Consider the following 16,459-nt stretch of genomic DNA (forward strand, 5'->3'; position numbering starts at 1 on the left):
GAGTAAAAAATTCTTGTTCTAATTCTGCTATTTCGTGTCTTCTAGCCCTGTGTATCTGGGAGGCTATTTGAATGAGTTTTCCCCTGATTACGCCTTTATGAGCCGCCCAGAGGCAGGAAAGTGTAGTGTCAAGGACATCATTTGTGAGAAAGTAATTTTCAATTGCGCTTTCAATTTCTTTTGTTCTGATCGGGTCACTGCAGAGTTAGGAAGACCATGGAGTGATTCGATTCTCTAATGTATGACTTGGAGGCCAGAGGAACCGTAGCAGTGAGAATGAATATGTGGTCTATCAGAGCAAAGGAGCTGTGAGGGCTGGAGTAATGAGTGTAATCTCACATTGTCAGGTTGATTTCCCTTCAGATGTCAACAAGGCCGTGATGAAAAATGAGTTTAGCAATACGTAAACGTTTTTAGTGGGTCTAGTGAGGCGTCTGTCCGGAGGGCGGGATTTGTCTAGGCCCTGATCAAAAGCGGTGTTGGAGTCACCTCCAAGTATTACCGTACCTTCCAAGAAGGGTGTTAGGGTCTTCAACATAGATTGAAAAAAGGGGAGTTGGCCCTTGTTAGGGGCGTAGTAAGAAAGGAAAGAAGAGGTATGGTTATCAAGCTCCCCAATAATCAAAATGTACCTGCCCTCCGGGTCTTTATGTTCAGATTTAAGGGAAAATTTGCATTTGTGGGAGAAGAGAATGCCCACCCCTTTCGTTTTGTCATCTGCATTGGCCAGATGAAAGGTCGGGCAGTAGCGTTTAGGGAAGTGTGTTTCTTGTAGGAGGACTACGTCTATTTTTTGGGAATGAAGGTATTGCAGGACTTTTCGCATTTTGACTGGGGAGTTTAGGCCTTGAACATTGTGGGACACCACCTTCAGGGGGTGCAACTTTGGGGGTTGTCAGCCATAGAGCAGAGGGGTGAACCATACCAGTACAAGGGCACTTACCACTACCTCTCCACAAGCTGCAAAGCATTCATCCTCCAACTTTGCTGGTGTGAGTCGTGGGGCTCTTCCCAAGTTGGTCACTGCAAAAGAACAATTGTTAGAAAGATACAGGTGGAAGGAAGAAAAGAGAGAGGAGAGAGAGAGAGACAAGAAACAAGAGAGTTTCCCGGGGAGTGGAGGATATAGGGTCCTCCATCCTTGAGGTGAACCAAAGTAAGGATCCCCTCCGCGAAGAGGGGGGCAATCCTGTCAAGAGAAGGGTGTAATACCTGTTCAATAAGACAGGATGGGGTGCATGAGCACCACTCCAGCTGTGAGGCCAATTCAAAACATACATATAACTGGTTAAAGCGGGTCTAGTGCCCGCAAACATATCAAGCACCGATAGAGACAATAACATTAAAGGAAAGAGAAATAAAAAAAAGAGGGGGGACAAAAACAAAAAACAAACCTAGAACCAAAGCCTATATCAGATAAACTTCCTGAGTCCTACGAAGAAGGTAGAGAGGGACGGGGGAAGGGGAATAGGCAGGGATGGGTGGAGGGTAAAGGGCAGAGATGGGGAAGGTAGAATCGGGGAGGGGTGGTGGAGAGGGGAGGGGGTAGAGAAGGCGTTGAAGCCAGCTAACTCCAGCTAAGTGTTCAGGAGCAAGTAGAGTGTAAAATGGAACCAATCCTCCCCCTCCACCCCCCCCTCCAGTCAAAGTGTCATGTTCAGTGAAACGGATGAAAACCAAAATAATGAGCCCTTAGGGGGCGAAGGTCGCATGGGTCCACCTAAACTGAGGCAAGAAAGGGCACACGGGGTCAATGTAGCTCAGTGAGATCCAAAAGGAGTCTGAGCTGTCCCTGTACTTAGGGAAAAACAAAAAGGAGGTCCAGGAGACCCGAGCGTTTCAAGGTGGAGGGGTTTCCTTGGACTTCTTGGATCTGGTGGTTTCCCAGACTGGCTATAGAGGGCTAGTAGGTAGCTGTCTTTTTGACGAGTTGGGAGCATGTCCAGAAGGCTGGAGATTCGGGTCTTGTCTGATGAGGCCTAGTTTCAGTAGAAGATTTTATCCCTCCTGCAGGGAGGCAAACGTATAGGGTTTGCCTTTGTAGATGAGCTTGAGTTGGAATGGGAAGAGTCACCAATATTTGATTTACTTTTCTATCAAGATGTTGAGCAGTGGTTTGAGGGCTCTTCTCTTTTGAATGGTGGACGGAGACAAGTCGGCGAAGATTTGGAGCTCATGGCCCTGGAATGAGAGCTTAGACAAGGCTCGTGATTTGCACATCACCTCTTCTTTGACAGCATAGAAGTGTGGCTTCACCACAATGTCCCTTGGGAGACCGTCAGACCTTGGTGGCCGCAGGGCCTTATGGGATCGGTCGAGCTCCAGCCTGTGGAGAGGGAGCTCAGGAATAAGTTCCTTAATGAAGGAGTGAATTGCGTCAGGGACATCTTTGTAGGATTCTGGGATGCCTCTAACTCTAAAATTGTAGCGCCTGTTTCTGTTCTCGAGGTCGTCGATTTTAGCATGCGCTGTCTTGAGTTGATCTTGAAGAGTTTGGATGCAGCTAATATTTTGGTGTGTGCTTGCAATGGTGGTTTCTAAATGGTTTTCAATTATCTCGATGCGGGAACCTATGGTGTGGAGGTCTGGGGCTGTGTGAGGTGGAGCGGCCACCTTCTTGGGATTCGCCGCCTGCTCGTTCTCGGTCCCAAAAGAGTGATTGAGGCTTCTCACTGTCCCCGAGTGCATCGGGGGAGTCTGCGGGGTGTCCGCTGCCTGCGGTGGGGGCGATGTGTGCGTGGAGAGCGGGGGTGCTCGTGACGCTGAAGGTCTCGGTTGGCTGGAGTGGGATGGAGCTCACTGACTAGACGTCCACGTCAGGAGCTGCCGCGCATGCTCACCCAGAGCCCTCAGTATTCTTTACCTTTCACATAAGGGTCCTCAGTAACCCCCCCCCCCATCTCCATCACATCAGAGTCCTCGGCCCCCCACCCCAACACCCTTTCACAAGGGAATCCTACCTTCCGATCTTCACTGCAGCATGGCAGTGGAGGTGGAGCAGATTTAAACTAAGGCTGACTTATGTCCCCTTCTGAATGTTTGGGCTGCCCTGAATGCCACCCACCCTGGATTATTGGCATGCACCACTGAAACACATGATGCTGTGCAAAAATACCAGATGCAGAGTGGCAACCCTGACAGCCCCAGATGACACAACAGCTTGCCATGGAACCCTGGTTCAGAAATGCCGATCTATACTTTTTTTTTGGATCATCATCAGGATCATGATGGGCTGTGGCGATATCTTGTTTCCCACAAGAGTGGGATCATCCTGGAGGAAGATGATAATGAGAGTGCCGACAAGGCAGATCATCCAAATTTATCGAAACCTTTTCTGCAAGCTCTAGCTGACCTGATGATTATTTCAAATACTGCTATATCTGAAGAAAGAGGAGACTTTGAATTTTTAAAACTCCACTTATAAATGAAGAAAATTGGCTGTGCAAAAAAAAAAAAAAAAACCCAGAGAATGCCAATTCCCTGCTGGGCTGAACTATTATAAACAGATATTGCCTGTTCCATGACATGAGTCTGGCAAGAGGAATCCATTCCCAAAAATGCTGCATGTGCTACACAACAGTGAGAATGCTCCTTATTCATATCTAGACTGTAGATGATCTGAAGGATCACAGAGATTTTCCAAAATGTATAAATTAATAAAGTGATGAGCACAAAGGATGTGTTTCTGTCCATTAGCGGATCCCTGGTGGGCAGATGATTCTCTTTATACTATTCTGTAGCGTATGAGGAATTTTAATAAGAGTTCATAATCTGAGCATGAAATTTTCAGTAGGTATACATTCACTCTTGGTCAAGCATACATATTTACAGTATGTGCTGTGCAGTCATACACCATGCCTACATTATCTCAAATGAATAAAAAAGTCCAGCTCACAAACATAATAATCAGACAATGGCTCAATGTAAATGCAATCATCTTATAAATAGGGACCCTTGTGATATAAAACATTGCCAAAAATGTTGGCACTGGTAGAAATGGTACTGCTGTGTAAGTTTTAGCCCCGCTTCCCATATATGCGGTGCGGGAAACGCAGAGAACCCTGAGCATTCTGAGCATATAAAAGAATATCCCAAGCTTTGAACATCTCACGGAGCACTGTTCAATCCATCATTCGAAAATGGAAAGAGTATGGCACAACTGCAGACCGACCAAGACATGGCCGTCCACCTAAACTGAGAGGCTGGGCAAGGAGAGCATTAATCAGAGAAGCAGCAAAAAGGCCAATGGTAACTCTGGAGGAGCTGCAGAGATCCACAGCTCAGGTGAGAGAATCTGTCCACAGGACAACTATTAGTCGTACACTCCACAAATCTGGCCTTTATAGAAGAGTGGCAAGAAGAAAGTCATTATTGAAAGAAAGCCATAAGAAGTTTGCAAGAAGCTATATGGGGGACACAGCAAACATGTGGAAGAAGGTGCTCTGGTCAAATGAGACCAAAATTTAACTTTTTGGCCTAAAAGCAAAGCGCTATGTGTGGTGGAAAACTAATGCCGCGTACACACGGTCGGACTTTTCGTCTACAAAAGTCCGACAGCCTGTCCGACAGACTTCCGGCGGACTTTCGGCGGACTTGCAGCAGACTTTCTAATGAACGGACTTGCCTACACACGACCACACAAAAGTCCGACGGATTCGTACGTGATGACGTACACCGGACTAAAATAAGGAAGTTCATAGCCAGTAGCCAATAGCTGCCCTAGCATGGGTTTTTGTCCGTCGGACTAGCACACAGACGAGCGGATTTCGGGGTCCGTCGTAGTTACGACGTAAAGATTTGAAGCATGTTTCAAATCTAAAGTCCGTCGGATTTGAGGCTGAAAAAGTCTGCTGAAAGTCCGGAGAAGCCCACACACGATCGGATTACCAGCCAGCTTTAGTCCGTCGGCGTCCGTTGGACTTTTGTAGACGAAAAGTCCGACCGTGTGTACGCGGCATAACACTGCACATCACCCTGAACACACCTTCTTCAGCAGGGACAGGGAAGCTGGTCAGAGTTGATGGGAAGATGGATGGAGCCAAATACGGGGCAATCTTAGAAGAAAAGCTTTTAGAGTCTCAAAAAGATGTTAGATTTGAGTGGAGGTTTACCTTCCAGCAGGACAACGACCCCAAACATACAGCCAAAACTACAATGGAATGGTTTAGATCAAAACATATTCATGTGTTAGAATGCCCCAGTCAAAGTCCAGACCTAAATCCAATTGAGAATCTGTGGCAAGACTTGAAAATTACTGTTTACAGATGCTCTCCATCCACTCTGACAGAGCTTGAGCTATTTTGCAAAGAAGAATGGACAAAAAATGTCACTCTCTAGATGTGCAAAGCTGGTAGAGACATCCCCAAAAAGACTTGCAGCTGCAATTGCAGCGAAAGGTGGTTTTACAAAGTATTGACTCAGGGGGCTGAATACAAATGCACGCCACAATTTTCACATATTTATTCGTAAAAAATTCTTCTTCAGGGATTTACAAACGTATAGAGCCAAATGTATCAATAGAGATTCTGCATGGTATCGCACATGACAAAAAGAATGATGTACGGCTAGTATTGAAAAGCTCTCTCCAGGTCAACATCACCCAGTGACCACGCCCCCTAAAACGTCACAGTCCCAGCATGCCCAGGGACTGTGACATCAAAAGGGGGCGGGGTCTCCGCCTATATAAGTCACAACGCAGCCCTCGGAGAGCAGTCCAGCCGGAGAGAGCGTCGTGTCAACATCTGGAGAAGAGAAGAGAAGAGAAGAAGCCCAGAAGCCCAGAAGCCCAGAAGTCCGGACCTCTGCTGGCAAGAGAGCTACCTGAAGACAGCAGAGGAGCCGGCCGAAGAACTGGAACACCGGGAGAAGAACCAACCGGACGCCGGGAGAAGATGAAGCGGAGGGACCCCCGAAGCCGGAGGAAGATCCCCCCCGGAGCTGTTTAATAAAATATTTTAAAAACCTGTGTAGTGTGTTTTATTACTTACACTTTTTCCCTAGGTGAATGGGTAGGGGTACCATGTACCCCATACTCATTCACATAGGGTGGGGGGCCGGGATCTGGGGGCCCCCTTATTAAAGGGGCTCCCAGATTCCGATAAGCCCCCTCCCGCAGACCCCGACAACCAACGGCCAGGGTTGTCGGGAAGAGGCCCTTGTCCTCATCAACATGGGGACAAGGTGCTTTGGGGTGGGGGGCCCCGCAGGGCGCCCCCCTCCCCCAAAGCACCCACCCCCCATGTTGAGGGCATGCGGCCTGGTACGGTTCAGGAGGGGGGGGGGCGCTCGCTCGTCCCCACCCCCTTTCCTGACCGGCCAGGCTGCGTGCTCGGATCGGGGTCTGGTATGGATTTTAGGGGGGACCCCACGCCGTTTTTTCGGCGTACGGGGTTCCCTTTATAATCCATACCAGACCTAAGGGCCTGGTATACCCCGCGACGGGGCTCGCAAGGTGTCAATCTCGCCGATAAAAGCGGCAAGATTGACATCCTTTTCTAGTCCCGTCGCACCTGAGTCACGTTCAAAATGAACGGACTTGTCCGTGTGTGGGCAAGTCTGTTCATTCTGAAAGTCCGCCGTAACTCCGGCGAAAGTCCGTCGGAAAGACGGGCGGACTTAGCCCGCCGGAAAGTCCGGTCGTGTGTGGGCAAGTCCGTCCGTTTTAAAGTCACCTGGCGGACAAAGTCCGTCGGAAAGTGTGCCGGACCAAGTAGGATAGAAAGTCCGACCGTGTGTACGCGGCATTAGGGGTATAATTAGTAGTCCAAAAGGGCCCAGCTATACAACAAAATGCATCCAGGTGTGAAAAAAGGATCAGAGTTATCCTATAGTCCCAGGGGTATGCCTGATTGTTTGTAAACCCAGGACTGAGTAGGTATGCTTCCACGGTGTGAGCCGTCACAGCTCACACAACTTCTTTTTTTTTTTTTTAGTTTTGGATAGAGGAGAGATGGATTGGAACCCCTGAGTTTTTATTGCTGCCTGTGTCCCCGTTAGGGAGATTCACCCTCTCTGTTTTGTCCTGTTTACCATTATCATTGAAAGTGAAAGTAAAAGATAATTTTTATTTATTTTATTTATTTCAGGTACTTATATAGCGCCGTCAATTTACGCAGCGCTTTACATATACATTGTACATTCACATCAGTCCCTACCCTCAAGGAGCTTACAATCTAAGGCGATAATCCCAAATTTGTCCCCTGAAAAGTAACAGAGGGGGAATCTTCCAATGGGGACACTAGTTCTTGGGATCCCAGGAGATTACCTTAATTTGCAGGGATTTCTTCACACTTCCAGTTTAGCTGAGGGACAGGAAGTGAAGGTAAATCTCCCCAAAGATGGCAAGAATAAACCTTACAGGTGGTATAATCTTTCCTTGCTTTATCCCAAATGAAAAAAACTGTTTTCTCTATAGTTCTACTAGAAGGAAAATCTCCCAGTGGGGCACAGACAGCTGCAGAACCCTGATAAAAGTTCTAACCCAGGGTTTCTCAACTAGGGTTCCAGAGGTTACTAGAGGTTACATAGTTACATAGTAGGTGAGGTTGAAAAAAGACACAAGTCCATGTCCACTATGTGTGTGATTATATGTCAGTATTACATTGTATATCCCTGTATGTTGCGGTCGTTCAAGGTGCTTATCTAATAGTTTTTTGAAACTATCGATGCTCCCCACTGAGACCACCGCCTGTGGAAGGGAATTCCACATCCTTGCCGCTCTTACAGTAAAGAACCCTCTACGTAGTTTAAGGTTAAACCTCTTTTCTTCTAATTTTAATGAGTGGCCACATGTCTTGTTAAACTCTCTGCTGCGAAAAAGTTTTATCCCTATTGTGGGGTCACCAGTACGGTATTTGTATATTGAAATCATATCCCCTCTCAAGCGTCTCTTCTCCAGAGAGAATAAGTTCAGTGCTCGCAACCTTTCCTCATAACTAAGATCCTCCAGACCCTTTATTAGCTTTGTTGCCCTTCTTTGTACTCGCTCCATTTCCAGTACATCCTTCCTGAGGACTGGTGCCCAGAACTGGACAGCATACTCCAGGTTCGGCCGGACCAGAGTCTTGTAGAGCGGGAGAATTATCGTTTTATCTCTGGACAATAAGCTATTTCTGCCTCTCAGATAAGTTCCCACTCACACCATTGATCTTTTTAGCTATCTACAAGGGGGTAATTCTTCTCAACGGCCACAAATGTAAGAAGCATTCTTCCCATCACACTAATGTATCATGAGTTGTAAATATAATAATTATTAGCTGGTGTTCCCTCAAACCAAAAAAGTTATTTTAAGGGTTCCTCCATGTTAAAAAGGTTGCGAAAGGTTGTTCTAACCCTTTCCCACTTTATTTCAAAGTTAAAAGAAATTTTTTTGTTGTTGTTGTTGGAGTTCCCTTTTAAGCTTGTTTAATTAACTATTCAGCGTTGCTAACAGAGATTAACAAACAGAAGAGTCAGGGTGGCATGGGATACGTACAAGAACTACGTATGGGATATCCCCAAAATGAAAGAGGGAAAGCCCCTGTTGGTGTTCAGATCCTGACTATAACTTGGCCTTCCTTCTGAGATATGTAATTATAAAGCAGCCTCTCCTCTCCCCGCAGCTCTCTCCTCCCTCTCCATGCATCCATCCGGGAAATCAGCTCAATACAGGAAATGCTCGGGCTTTCCCTGTGGCATTTACACCAAATGATAGATACTTGGAGAATTGTACAGAGCTCTGCAATGTGGGAACATTACAATACTGTTGTGCATAAAGACAGAAAAGATTTTAAAGGTTAAAGATCCCCTGAAGCAAAAGATGATGGGTGACATTTCAAGGCTGCGGCCTCCGCTGTCACCTTAATGGCACAGAGAAATGAGTGGAGCTGTTCTGGAAAAAAATCAGAAAGCTCCTCGAAAGTGTTTTGTGGGATAAAAAAAAATTGCAGTTGGATATGACTAAAGTGGATCTGTTACTTTGCAGCAAAGATACCGTAATTCTTTTTAGGGAATCGATGATGTGAGCGCACGTTATCGTAACATTTACCTGGACAAATATTTGAGACTATTTGATTTCTCGCTGTGCCATGTACAGTATAGCATATTAAGATTTCTAAAAAGATCCCTCTAGTGGTCATCTGTATATTAGGCATTGTGATTAAGAGGCTGTGTCAATGGGCTTTTTGTTCAAGTCAAAGAGGTTTTACGCTCCTGTACAAGCCTCTGAAAAGCAAAACCTGATTTAAACCACTTTAAGGCTACTTTGTGCTTTTCAGGTGCTTTAGCACTAAAAATAGCGCCTGTAAAGCGCCTCTCAAGCCACCCCAGTGTGAAAGCCCGAGTGCTTTCACACTGGGGTGGTGCGCTTGCAGGACGGGAAAAAAAGTCCTGTAAGCAACATCTTTGGGGCGGTGCGGTGTGTATACACCGCTCCTAAACTGCCCCTGCCATTGAAATCAATGGGCAGCGCTGCCGAAAGCGCCTGCAAAGCTCTTTGGCAGCAGCGCTTTGCACGTGATTTTAACCCTTTATTCGGTCGCTAGCAGGGGTTAAAAGCACTCCCACAAAAAGAGAGGCGCCTCTTGGTGTAGATGTAAAATGTATTTTTTCACAGATCACATGTAATGAAAATACATCCATCGTGGGGATAAACATCAGATCCGTCAGAGAGCTCTTCCTGCTTGCTGGGCACTTTGCCGTATGTAGTAAACACCGCAAGATGGTGAAGCTGGCCGCGGTGGAGATGAAACTCAAAACGAGGCCTACAGCGCAAGATGGGTGGCAGGCAAGGAGAGATGACGTCACTGGCAAGCGGCGCGTTTCACGAGCATACGTGCTGCAATGATGTGACAGCCGCTCTCCTTCATCAAGCTCTCCGCTAGCGCAAAAGCGCTCTGCTAGCGGGCAAAAAGCGCCGCTATAACAGCTATAGCTAACGCGGCCGTGCTAGCAGTGTGAAGGGGCTCTAAGATCAGTCCTTTTTCTGACAATTGTTGTTTACGAGTAAAAATCTGTATTTTTTGCTAGAAACTTACTTAGAACCCCCAAACATTTTATATATATATTGTATATATATATACAGTATCTCACAAAAGTGAGTACACCCCTCACATTTCTGTAAATATTTTATATCTTTTCATGTGACAACAATGTAAATGTAAAGTAGTGAGTGTTCAGCTTGTATTGTATTGTATTGTATTGTGTATTGCTGTTCCCTCAAAATAACTCAACACACAGCCGTTAACGTCTAAACAGCTGGCAACAAAAGTGAGTACACCCCTAAGTGAAAATGTCCAAATTGGGCCCAATTAGCCATTTTCCCTCCTTGGTGTCATGTGACTTGTTAGTGTTACAAGGTCTCAGGTGTGAATGGGGAGCAGGTGTGTTAAATTTGGTGTTATCGCTCTCACTCTCTCATACTGGTCACAGGAAGTTCAACATGGCACCTCATGGCAAAGAACTCTCTGAGGATCTTAAAAAAAGAATTGTTGCTCTACATAAAGATGGCCTAGGCCAGTGATGGTGAAGCTTGACACCCCAGATGTTTTGGAACTACATTGTCCATGATGCTCATGCACTCTGCAGTGTAGTTGAGCATCATGGGAAGTGTAGTTACAAAACATCTGGGGTGCCAAGGTTCGCCATCACTGGCCCAGGCTTTAAGAAGATTGCCAAGACCCTAAAACTGAGCTGCAGCACGTTGGCCAAGACCATACAGCGGTTTAACAGGACAGGCTCCACTCAGAACAGGCCTTGCTATGGCTGACCAAAGAAGTTGAGTGCACGTGCTCAGCGTCATATCCAGAGGTTATCTTTGGGAAATAGACATATGAGTGTTGCCAGCATTGCTGCAGAGTTTGAAGGGGTGGGGGGTCAGCCTGTCAGTGCTCAGGCCATACGCCGCACACTGCATCAAATTGGTCTGCATGGCTGTCGTCCCAGAAGGAAGCCTCTTCTAAAGATGATATACAAGAAAGCCCGCAAACAGTTTGCTGAAGACAATCAGACTAAGGACATGGATTACTGGAACCATGTCCTGTGGTCTGACCAAAATAAACTTATTTGGTTCAGATGGTGTCAAGAGTATGTGGCGGCAACCAGGTGAGGAGTACAAAGACAAGTGTGTCTTGCCTACAATCAAGCATGGTGGTGGGAGTGTCATGGTCTGGGGCTGCATGAGTGCTGCTGGCACTGGGGAGCTACAGTGTATTGAGGGAAACATGAATGCCAACATGTACTGTGACATACTGAAGCCAAGCATGATCCCCTCCCTTTGGAGACTGGGCTGAAGGGCAGTATTCCAACATGATAACGACCCCAAACACACCTCCAAGACGACCGCTGCCTTGCTAAAGAAGCTGAGGGTAAAGGTGATGGACTGGCCAATTCTGTCTCCAGATCTAAACACTATTGAGAAACAGTGGGGCATCCTCAAACGGAAGGTGGAGGAGCGCAAGATCTCTAACATCCACCATCTCCGTGATGTCACCATGGATGAGTGGAAGAGGACTCCAGTGGCAACCTGGGAAGCTCTGGTGAACTCCATGCCCAAGAGGGTTAAGGCAATGCTGGAAAATAATAGTGGCCACACAAAATATTGACACTTGGGCCCAATTTGGACATTTTCATTTAGGGGTGTATATTAATTTTTGTTGCCAGCGGTTTAGACATTAATAGCTGTGTGTTGAGTTATTTTGAGGGGACGGCAAATTTACACTGTTATACAAGCTGTAGACTCACTACTTTATATTGTAGCAAAGTGTCATTTCTTCAGTGTTGTCACATAAAAAGCTATAATAAAATATTTACAAAAATGTGAGGGGTGTACTCTCTTTTGTGAGATAATGTATATATATATATATATATATATATATATATATATATATATATATATATATGTGTATATATATATATATATATATATATATATATATATATATATTTTTTAGCAGAGACCCTAGAGAATAAAATAAAACAGTAATGTCAGGCCAATGTTTTTGTATAATGGGAAAGATAATGTTATGTTGAGTAAATAGACACCTACTGTGTTTCCCTAAAAATAAGCCCGGGTCTTATATTAATTTTGGTAAAAAAAGACCCAGTAGGGCTTATTTTCGGGGTAGGGCTTGTCATGTGCTGTCTTCTCTCCCCATCCCCCTCCCTGCCTGTCAGGAATCCTCAGTGGCCAGTGGAACTAAGTAAAAGTGCTTGTAAAATCCTAGAATGCACTGTATTACAGTATTATATAATGCAAACTGTGCATGTTTCTGTAATCTATTTGTGATAAATACTTTCTTATAACGCCGCTCGGCACTTCCGTCACCCACCTGATTGATCTTCCCCGCTCCGAGCACTACAGAGGGAGGGGGGCCCGAGATCCCTCACTGAAAGCCAGCAGAAGAGGACAGGAGAGCAGCGGGGGATCAGCTGAGCGCTGCTCGGCACTTCCATGTCCCGACTGAGCGGTCTTTCCCGCTCTGAGCACTGCAAAGGGGGGCCAAGATCAGCCGAGCGCTGAGCGGCGCTGTAATGAAGGTATTTATCAGTTTACATTATATAATACTGTAATACAGTGCATTTTAGGATTTTACAACCAATTTAAACTAGGGCTTATTTTCGGGGTAGGGCATATATGGCAGCCCTCCCCGAAAATCAAAGTAGGGCTTATTTTTGGGGTAGGTCTTATTTTCGGGGAAACACGGTAACATGTCATGCTTTAAGGTTGTGTATATTTACCAGCCCCTTCCCCACTCTCTATCCTGAATAGATCCCCTGCAGCAGCTGGCGGGAGAGGAAAGGAGTGGAGGGCTGGCAGCACTGTGAGCGGAAAAGAGGGCCAGGAGAGCACACGGGGGGGGGGGGGGGGCAGGGGAGCAGTAAAAAGAGGAACAGGGATAGGGAGGTGGCATATATTGGTACCGATACCCTGTATTTACCACCCGTGGCAGCTGAATGCTGGCAAGAGGAAGAGGAGGAGAGGCAGGCTTTCAGCTGCTGCAGGAGAAAAACACAGATCGGTTCCCCTGGATTAAGGTGTGCCCAGGCACACCTGGTACACCTATGCTCACCGGCCACTTTATTAGGTACACCTTGCTAGTACACCCTTTTGCCTTCAGAACTGCTTTAATGCTTTGTGGCATTGATTCAACAAGGTGTTGGAAACAGTCCTCAGAGATTTTGGTCCATGTAGATTTGTTGGCTGTACATCCATCATGTGAATCTCCCGTTCCAACACTGCAAATGCTACAGTGGACACCATGCCAACATGAGGCATACAAACACAAGGTGCGGGAGAGCTACTAGGTTTGGGTCTGGTCACTGACCTGCGTTACAACAGAGACAAGATATACCTGTGCTCAAATCCCAGTAGCTTGTAGGTGTATTTAAACTATCAGGTGCTAAAGGGGTGTGACCAGATGTTAACACTACAAATTCTGGATGAACCCTCTGCACACTGCTATACACCCTGTAGGACCGGCTGTAAGAGGGATTACTTTGATGCAGTTGGCCAGCATAAATATGTATTGCAATATGTGTGAACTGCCCCAGGGGACATGTATCAATGCAAAAAAAAGTTTTTTAAATGGACGTTTTTTCCGGAGCAGTGATTTTAATGATGCTTAAAGTGAAAAAAAAGTGAAATATTCCATTAAATATCATACCTGGGGGGGGTTTCCATAGTATCCCCCAGCCCATTACCAGCCCGTTTGGGTCTTGTATGGATATTAAGGGGAACCCCGCACCCAAATTAAAAAAAGGAAAGGCGTGGGGCCCCCAGGCCCTATATACTCTGAACAGCAGTATACAGGCGGTGCAAACAAGACATGGACTGTAGGTTTGTTGTTAAGTAGAATCTGTTTGTAATTTTAAACTGGTACATTTTTAAAGTCCAGCCAAAAAAATCAATTTTTAAGCTTCTTGGAAAACATAGGGAAGGGTTATCACCCCTGTAACATTTGTTTTGCTGTCTGTGCACTTCTTCAGAAGATTTCACCTCACTTTCTGTCCCAATGACAAATGTTTTTTGAAAATTTTAGTGAAACAAGGATTGGTGATAAAGCATCAGTGGAGAGGATACACGTTTTTTCCCATATTAACTCTTACAGGAGAGAATTCCCCTTCCTAGGGGTAGATTTCATCTCACTTCCTGTTGTCTCCTTCCGTTTGCAAGTAGGAGTCGTTTGTAAGTTGGATGTTTGAAAGTAAGGGCCTGCCCTATATACTCTGCAGAAATTTAGGCCTTAGGTGTTGGTGTTGCCACAACACTGTAAGCCCTCACAGTTACTCTTGGTGGGCACTGGAACGCCTTGCTGTGAACTATTATATCAAGAATTGTAATTACATGCCATTGTTGAACAGTGGTAGAAAAATTGGGCCTTTGGTGGGGGTGGTGGTGGTGCTGGTGCCACAACACTGTAAGTCCTCACAGTTACTCTTGGTGGGCGCTGGAACGGGCCCTGCTGTGAAATATTATATCAAGAATTGTAATTACATGCCATTGTTGAACAGGGGCAGAAAAATTTGGCCTTTGGTGGTGGTGGTGGTGTTGCCACAACACTGTAAGCCCTCACAGTTACTCTTGGTGGGCGCAGGAATGGCCCTGCTGTGAAATATTAGATCAAGAATTGTAATTACATGTCCCTGTTGAACAGGGGCAGAAAAATTGGGCCTTAGGCACTGGTGCCACAACACTGCAACCCCTCACAGATACTCTGGTTGGAGCGCAGGAATGAGCCCTGCTGCAAAGTATTGCATCAAAAATTGTAATTACATGCCCCTGTTAAACAGGGGAAGAAAAATTGGGTCTTGGGCACTGGTGCTGGTCCCACAACACTGCAACCCCTCACAGATACTCTAATTGGAGCGCAGGAATGAGTCCTGCTGCAAAGTATTGCATCAAAAATTGTAATTACACGCCCCTGTTAAACGGGCTGAAAAATTGGGCCTTAGGCACTGGTGCTGGTGCCACAACACTGCAACCCCTCACAGATACTGTAGTTGAGCGCAGCAACAAACTCTCCTGCAAAATATTGCATCAGAAATTGTAATTACATGCCCCTGTTAAACAGGGGCTGAAAAATTGGGCCTTAACCACTGGTGGCGGCACCCAGAACCAAAAATGTTCTTACAAGCTATCAGCATGATCATTGAGGAGGAAGAGGATAGTCACTCGGCATAACAGGATAGTCACTCAGCATCAGCATAGGCAGTCTTAAAGGGATCTGACATTTCAAAAAATATTATTCGGTTACATCAGCATCAGGTGGTGGTGGTTGGTAGCTGGTGGTGATCCAAGACTTATTCATTTTTATGAAGGTCAGTCGATCGACCGAGTCGGTGGACAGGCGCACCCTGTCATCAGTTACAAAGTCTCCAGTAGCACTGAATGTGCGTTCCGAAAGAACGCTTGCTTGATGCAGGACAAGCCAGTAGCTCAATTGCATACTGTGCAAGCTCTGGGCAGTGATCCATCCTCAAGACCCAGTAACCCAGAGGATGTTCGATGGGAAAGGTGTCCAAGTCTGATCTTGCCCCTAGGTATTCCTGCACCATGTGAATCAGATGCTGGCGATGGTTGTTGGAACCGATCATACCTTGGGGCTGCAGACTAAAAAATTTTCTGAACGCATCGGTCAGACGGCCACCTTCTCCACCGCTCCTTCTGTGACTGACCGAAGCCTCAGCAACATGTTGACCAGGAGGACCAGGAAATTGTAACCTCTCAGGCTCTGGAAACGCGTTGCACAAACCTTTCTGCAAGGCCTCCCAAAGATGTTTCATGCTCTGCTCCTTCTGCGACGGCAAGATAAGGTCCACAACCTTACCCTTGTAACGTGGATCAAGGAGGAATGCCAGCCAGTAATGATCCCTCTCCTTGATACCATGAATATGAGGATCCTTCCGCAGGCTTTGCAGGATCAGGGAGACCATGCAGCGTAGGTTTGCTGAGGCATTCAGGCCGGAGTCCGCTGGGTCACTAAGGACGACATGATCCGCCGGCAGCTCCTCCCAGCCATGTACAAGTCCATGGGTTTCTTTGGACTGTAAATGATCCCTTGAAGACTGCTGCTGATGCTGAATGCTAGGCTCCACCTCCATGCTGACACAATCCTCCTCCTCGTCCTCTTCCTGTGTGATCGGGGAGCACGCAGGAACACTGTCTGGATAAAAGGCCTTGAGAGGTAAGGAAGTCCTCCTCTTCCTGCCTCTGTTCTGCCTCAAGTGCTCTGTCCATTATTCCATGCAGCGTGTGCTGCAACAGGTGGACAAGAGGGACAGTGTCACTGATGCATGCACTGTCACTGCTCACCATCCTCGTGGCCTCCTCAAATGGTGACAGGACAGTGCATGCATCCCTGATCATGGCCCACTGGCGTGGGGAAAAAAAACAAGCTCCCCTGACCCTGTCCTGGTGCCATAGTCACACAGGTACTCATTGATGGCCCTCTGCTGCGTGTGCAGCCGCTGCAGCATGGCCAAC

Source organism: Aquarana catesbeiana, linkage group LG09, assembly GCF_042186555.1.
Source record: "Aquarana catesbeiana isolate 2022-GZ linkage group LG09, ASM4218655v1, whole genome shotgun sequence".
Taxonomy (NCBI): Eukaryota; Metazoa; Chordata; class Amphibia; order Anura; family Ranidae; genus Aquarana; species Aquarana catesbeiana.